This window comes from Homarus americanus, unplaced genomic scaffold, assembly GCF_018991925.1.
Source record: "Homarus americanus isolate GMGI-L3 unplaced genomic scaffold, GMGI_Hamer_2.0 scaffold53156, whole genome shotgun sequence".
NCBI lineage: Eukaryota > Metazoa > Arthropoda > Malacostraca > Decapoda > Nephropidae > Homarus > Homarus americanus.
The window spans coordinates 225-6,932 of NW_024721645.1; the positions used below are offsets into that span (position 1 = coordinate 225).

Below are 6,708 nucleotides of genomic sequence, written 5' to 3' on the forward strand. Positions count from 1 at the left end.
ACCTTCTTGCCCTGATCTGGTTTCAGGAATACCACCCTTTTGAAGCTCTGGAGAGTTCTCGAAGTTTCCTAATTTTGAGTACAGCACTAGCTAATAATTCCCACTAGGAAACTTGTTTCGAGACTCCTCCAAAGCTTCGAAAAGTGCAGAATTCCATGTGTTAAAGGTGATATTGCTGAAAAAGACCAGGGCAAGAAGGTCATCGTAAATGGCGTCGTACACCCCACAACCGTTCTTGCAATTGGCCCTTAGAGCTACAGTAAAAGTAAGGTTGCATAACATTGCTTTTTTCTCCACTATCATGTTAAGTTATGCAGTGTAATGCTTCGTTTATTCAGTAAACTAGTTAACAGGTGTCCCTTATATACAACCGTTTTATTCCTGGTAAGGTGTTCATTAAGTGGAAGTAATTTATATATTGGGGGTTATGTTCCTGTGAGGGAAAAATCTTTACATTCATATACAGATAAGTGTTGACAAAATGGGACTTATTCATTGTCTGCTAATGTGTAGTGTAGACATTTGTTGAAACTATTGTTTATCAGGCATATGTATTGTATATTGGGGGATACCTGCATTAATGTACTGTGCTGTATAATAGTAGTGTACTGTAGGTATACTATTTGTTTATTTGTACAGTTGTAACAATTATTCATTCCAGGATGATAACTTAAAGATGGAGGATCCAACAAATGACCTAAGAGTTTTCTGGTGAACCGACTTGCTGCACTGCTCCAGTCCAGGGTAACTCATTGTGGTTTCTTCACTAAACTTGACAGTACTATACTGTAATTGTAACCCATGGACTGCCGTGTCTAGTTAACTCTTTTAAGTACATGTATCAATCAAGTATTAGTACTGTACAATATTAGGGATGCACCAATTAATTGATAAATTACAAATATCCATATTTTGTGGAATAATCTGTACAGGTATTGGTAAACAAAGTATTAGCTGATGCCATTTTGCAGTCTATTTTGGGTTGAGAAATTAATTGGTAACATTTTTATTACCAGCAAAATACAGTAATTACGGAAACCAGTTAGTCTGTTCACTTATTATGGTAATGTCACTCTCGGATGCTGATCATTGTCTTGTAGTTGTGATGGATAACATGGCAGTGTCTGTGCAGGTCTTTGTACAACACTTCATTATACAGTACCGGTAATAAATATATTATGCCAGACAAAGTAGCTCTTATTTATTCTGAAGAGAAAATAATCCGGTAAAGACTGTCGCTGACGAGGAAGCCTTGTTAAAGCACATTACTTATTTTATTTACCAATATACTATACTACAGTAGACTTAAATCCTGCAAAAATTATGAAATATAAAACCCAGCTGTTCTTAATATTGCAGCTTCAAGATTTCTGTAATACTATTACCCACTAAAGTTGATGTATTTGTGGACGGGTTTCTTTACCACCAGAGGAAATTGTTTCATTTAAATACTGTACTGTATTTGGCCGATACTTTGTTTATAGTCTGGCTTTGGTGGCGAGACTATATAGTGACTTAACTGCTTTACCTGCTTGATAAAATAGACCTAAATTATAGCATTAACTCTAAATCTGGCGGCAGATTGGGAGTTTTGAATCTGGTTATTAACGGTGCATCACTAATGTATTTGATTGTTCTTCAATTACTGTACTAGATTAAGTGGTTTAATGTGGTACTTCCATAGAGGATAAAACCGTCAGTTTAGGGTCATGTTATACAATACTGTATTAGGATAAATTAGTATTGTGAAAATATTTTACTTGAAACCTTTTATAGGTAATAACTTGACTTTACTTCCAGTAGGTTCTGGACCTTGGCAAGGAGAGGTGTGCACTCTGCTGTACCACACATCTTGCCTCACTTGTACTGCTGTACTAGGCTTCTCTCCTCCAATATCAGGATGGCTAGTGATTCACAACACAACTAAAGGAAGCCGATGCAAAGATACAGCCCAGAACCATCCTTTCACTCCTCCTCTCTACCTCAGGTAAGGAATATAATGAGTTCTGTTGATGTAAAAATATACAAAAAACATATTACATATAAAATAGCCTCGGAATGATCACTTACAGGGGAGTGAAGTTTACTTTATCGGCCTGTGTCAAAATGAACTTTTCCAACACTCAGACTGGAATTTCTCTGCCAGTTTATCCTTAAAACCAAAGACAAACAAATTGCTCTGGGATATTCAATGACCATACTAGATTTCTTGGTGCTATAAATGTCAAGACAAAATAGAAAGTAATGGAGAAATTATACTTAAATTTATATACAAGAGAAAATGTTTAAAGGGTTGAGAATATTGAAGGGATTGTGGGGCTAGAATTGATGTACAGTCTTGGTCAAAAGTGCTGAACACGTGACAGTATTTGGCATGTAAGTACCGAAGATCTTTGGTATAGTACAGGTAGTTCTCTTTCTCTTAGCGATAATTGTGTTCTTGTAAAATATCGTGTTATAGAAAATCGCGTAATAGAAATAACAGGGCTTATGGAGAAAATAGGGTTAGGTGCAGATTACTCGAAATCGAAAAAAATTTAGTAGTTAGCCTAACACAAAGGATAGCACAGTCTAAATAAATGTTACATTCATATCTAATAATGAAATCATACAGTAAATTTAACACTTTACCTTGAAAAAATATGAATGTAACTTGATGGGGAGAAGGGTGATTTTGAGGTTGATAACATCAAGCTTCTCTTCAAGTGTTATATCGTTTCTTTTACGATAATCACCGGGAATTCTATCATCAGAATGCTTTTTGGAGATATTCTTCTTTACCATATTCACAGTTAATACCACAAAATTGGAGAAATAGTAAGCAAAAATCGCGTTATAGCAAACAAGCGATCGCGTTATACAAATATTGTTCCGAATTCATAAATCGCGTTAGAGCAAATTCGCGTTATCAAAACACGCGTTATAGCAGAACTCACTGTAGTTTAATCCTATTTTGTGGTTCAGGCATATGATAGTACTGTTGTGTTATTAGTACAGTATATCCCAATCATATAACTCATGTAGATGACAGATATTGCCAAGTGTTCAACACTTTTGATCCTGACTGTACCTATGATCCTTTATTGATGACAGGAATATCATAACAATTGACCAAAGTTAAAAGCCCCAAAACTGGACTCTGGCCGTAACTACTTATAACTTCTCAACCAATCGTTTAATACATCAAATTTATAACACCAGAAATAATTATTGGTCATGTTTATGCTTGACTTTAATTAATTCAGTAAAGTACATAAAGTTACCTACAAGATGAGTATGTTTAGTAAATAATAAAGTACTCTTAGCAACATTCACTTGTAATACTGTACCAGACATGTGACTGACCCACTCGAGGAATTCTTTGACGTAAAGTTAGTGGAAAGTAAAAATATTCATCACAAATCAATAAGTTCTGGGTCAAGTCATTGAAAGAAAACATTTAAAATATATTAACACAACTATGAACCAAAGATACAGGAAATATTGTAGTTAAGCATCAATAACTATTATGGTTAAACTAAACTCACTTGTGGGTAAGTTTTGTAATGAAAGGTTTTTGGTTTTTATAGTTTAGTTAATATGAACCATAACTTGTACACTTAGGTTAAGTTGCTGTACAGTTACTGATAATATTCCCTAGACACTTGTTCTCAAGGATCATTTGGTGAAAAATTCAAATTAACAAAAATTCTTACTTTTCTGTTGTTTATAAATTTGGTTCTGTCAAGTGTTAAGGAATTTTGTCTAAAACACTACAGTTCATTTTGTCATTACTATATTTAAAACATTTTTATGGTTAAAAAATTTGAATATTAATTTTACATTTTATTTTGTACAGAAATGTTGTTCTGAACACTGGAGTGCCGTGCTGCCCTAGACTGTGCTTACTGGCTACTGCCTTGGACTTCCCTATACGACTTTGCTCTGTGCTTGCTGCCCTGGACGGCTCTGCTCTGTGCTTGCTGCCCTGGACGGCTCTGCTCTGTACTTGCTGCTCCCCTGGACGGCTCTGCTCTGTGCTTGCTGCTCCCCTGGATGGCTCTGCTCTGTGCTTGCTGCTCCCCTGGACGGCTCTGCTCTGTACATGCTGCTACCGTGGACGGTTCTGCTCTGTGTGTGCAGCTGCCCTGGACGGCTCTGCTCTGCGTGTGCTGCTCCCCTGGACTGCAAATTTATAGAGCCATTAAGTTTCCATTAATAAATGTCTAAATGTCATTACGTCTTTATTAACCTTTTCCAGCATTTACAATATTTTCAACTTGAAAAAAATATCTAATTCATTATATACAAATATAATATACAAATGAAAAATATATATAACTTGAAAAATAAACAATATATAAATAATATATATATATAAATATACAGTATATATATATAAAATATAAAAAATATATATAAATAAAAAAATAAAATATAAAAAAATAAAAAAAATATATAAATAAAATATATATATAAAAAAAAATATATAAATTAAAAAATATATATATATATAAAATATATAAAAATATATAAAAATAACTAAAATAACCTAAAAACCTGAAGAAAATGGCTAAAAATACAGAAAAATAGCTAAAAATTGGCATTTTTTATGGAAAAATGGCCAAAAATAGCGAAATTTGAGCAAAAAATGGCCGAAAAATTGCCCTATTTTTACCCTTAAGTGTTTTTTGAGTTTGCCATTGCCAGGACTAACGTTGAAAAAATTTGGTAAACGATAATCGGAAGAGTCTCCGGAGGATGGCCTTCAAATTATCATTCACCAATAATATAAAAAAATACAAGCATAACGGACTACCTGGCCGTGGGAAGAGTAACTCAGTAGGGGCCCAGTGAGTTACTCTCCCCACGTCCAGGTAGTCCGTTATGCCTTATAATACACAGATGCCAAGCTGGAGCTCGTAAGAATGGCACAAATGTTTTACCTCTAAAACCACACAAAAATTTATTATTACTCAAAATTTGCCCAGGAATAATTTTGGCCATTTTTGGACTTAGAATATTTTTAAACAATGAATTTTTGGACTTATAATACTTTAAACGATGAATTTTTGGACTTAGAATATTTTAAACGAATTTTTGGACTTAGAATATCTTAAACGATGAATTTTTGGACTTAGAATATCTTAAACGATGAATTTTTGGACTTAGAATACTTTAAACGATGAATTTTTGGACTTAGAATATTTTAAACGATGAATTTTTGGACTTAGAATATTTTAAACGATGAATTTTTAGATTTAGAATATTTTTAAAGATGAATTTTTGGACTTATAATAATTTTTGGACTTATAATATTTTAAATGATGAATTTTTGGACTTAGAATATTTTTAAAGATGAATTTTTGGACTTTTAATAATTTTTGGACTTATAATATTTTACATGATGAATTTTTGGACTTAGAATATTTTTAAACAATGAATTTTTGGACTTTCATTGAATAGGATCGCTGTAATTCGTACTTTGGTTTAATTCATATGTTTCTCAAAAAATTAATTAAACGATTTGAATTTGGAATGAATATGAAATAATTGAGTGGTTCAAAAAGTTGCCTTGGCTGTCATATACAATATTATATTTATAATTATTGTGCAAATATAAATAGTTATAAAATGTACTTACAATAATAAAGTAAATAATACAGTAATAAATAATGAGAGGTGAGATCGTAGATGATATTCCATAAGTGTAACGGCCACACTGGTAAATGAAGTAAAAACCCTCATTGGAGAAATATAAGATGAAATTTTGGAGCTGATTTGACTATAGTGCATTTTTTATCAGATGAGAAGAGATGCCCCGCCCCCTCCTCAAGAGTTACACCTGATTGGCTGTTGCAAATCTGTCCGATTTCCTCCTGAAGTAATGATGTATTTCTAAACGAGTTTATTCATAATGACCATTTCTGACGAGAAAGACATTTAGCTAAATTATATAAAGATTCATACATTAATTATATCAAACATAAACATGTAGGAAGTTTATCAGAAATATTATACAAGAGTTAACTGTTAAACTCTGGTGGCAAATTGACGCTTTCGGAGGACGCATTTAATATATACTTATTTTTACCCACAATAATACACAAATTACGTATCTCTTCTCAGCTGGGATAAAACACACTATAGGTCCCTCTTCTGCCAACTAACACAACAAAACAAGGGAGAAATACCTAGAACAAAGGAAAAGTCTCCTGAGTTAGGTAGGTTGGGGATTAATCTTCTTGATGAGAGCAGTGGACCCCAGACCTGATCCTCAATACTATTACACTTTCTGAATATCATCCACATATTATCAGTTCACCTCACAATGTGCAGTAAGTCTTACAGTTATTTATTACTGTATTATTTACTTTATTATTACTGTTTGTGCACTTAAAAAATATTTGTTTGCACAGTAATTATAAATCAGATTATTTTGTGTGGCAGTCAAGGCATGGTAACTGAGTATGTTTGTTGGTTGGAATAATGAGGAACAATCTGAACAGAAAACGAACGAATAATTGAACAAAAAGATTGAGAAAGTGTCGAATAATGTCAAAATATTCGGAACTCGGTTAATTTGTATTTTCAGTAATTCGGTGGACCACAAACGGCACTATACCCTCATTGATTTGACAAAAGAGACTCTGCGTCACTCAAATTACTGAAAATACGAATTAACTGAGTTCCGAATATTTTGATATTACTCGACAATTCCTAAATTTT

The 6,708-nt window shown here is 33.1% G+C and overlaps 1 long non-coding RNA gene across 3 annotated transcripts; it reads left to right on the plus strand.

The window, feature by feature from the left end:
- The first annotated feature begins 634 nt into the window (after positions 1–634).
- On the plus strand, positions 635–4,215 carry LOC121861830. 3 transcript variants are annotated; one of them, XR_006088098.1, is made up of 3 exons: positions 635–744; positions 1,804–1,987; positions 3,839–4,215. It is a non-coding gene; the product is annotated as an uncharacterized LOC121861830 (long non-coding RNA). The 3 variants fall into 3 exon arrangements; XR_006088097.1 differs by having other exon boundaries at positions 643–744; positions 1,801–1,987; XR_006088096.1 differs by lacking the exon at positions 635–744 and having other exon boundaries at positions 751–1,987.
- Positions 4,216–6,708: the final 2,493 nt, after the last annotated feature.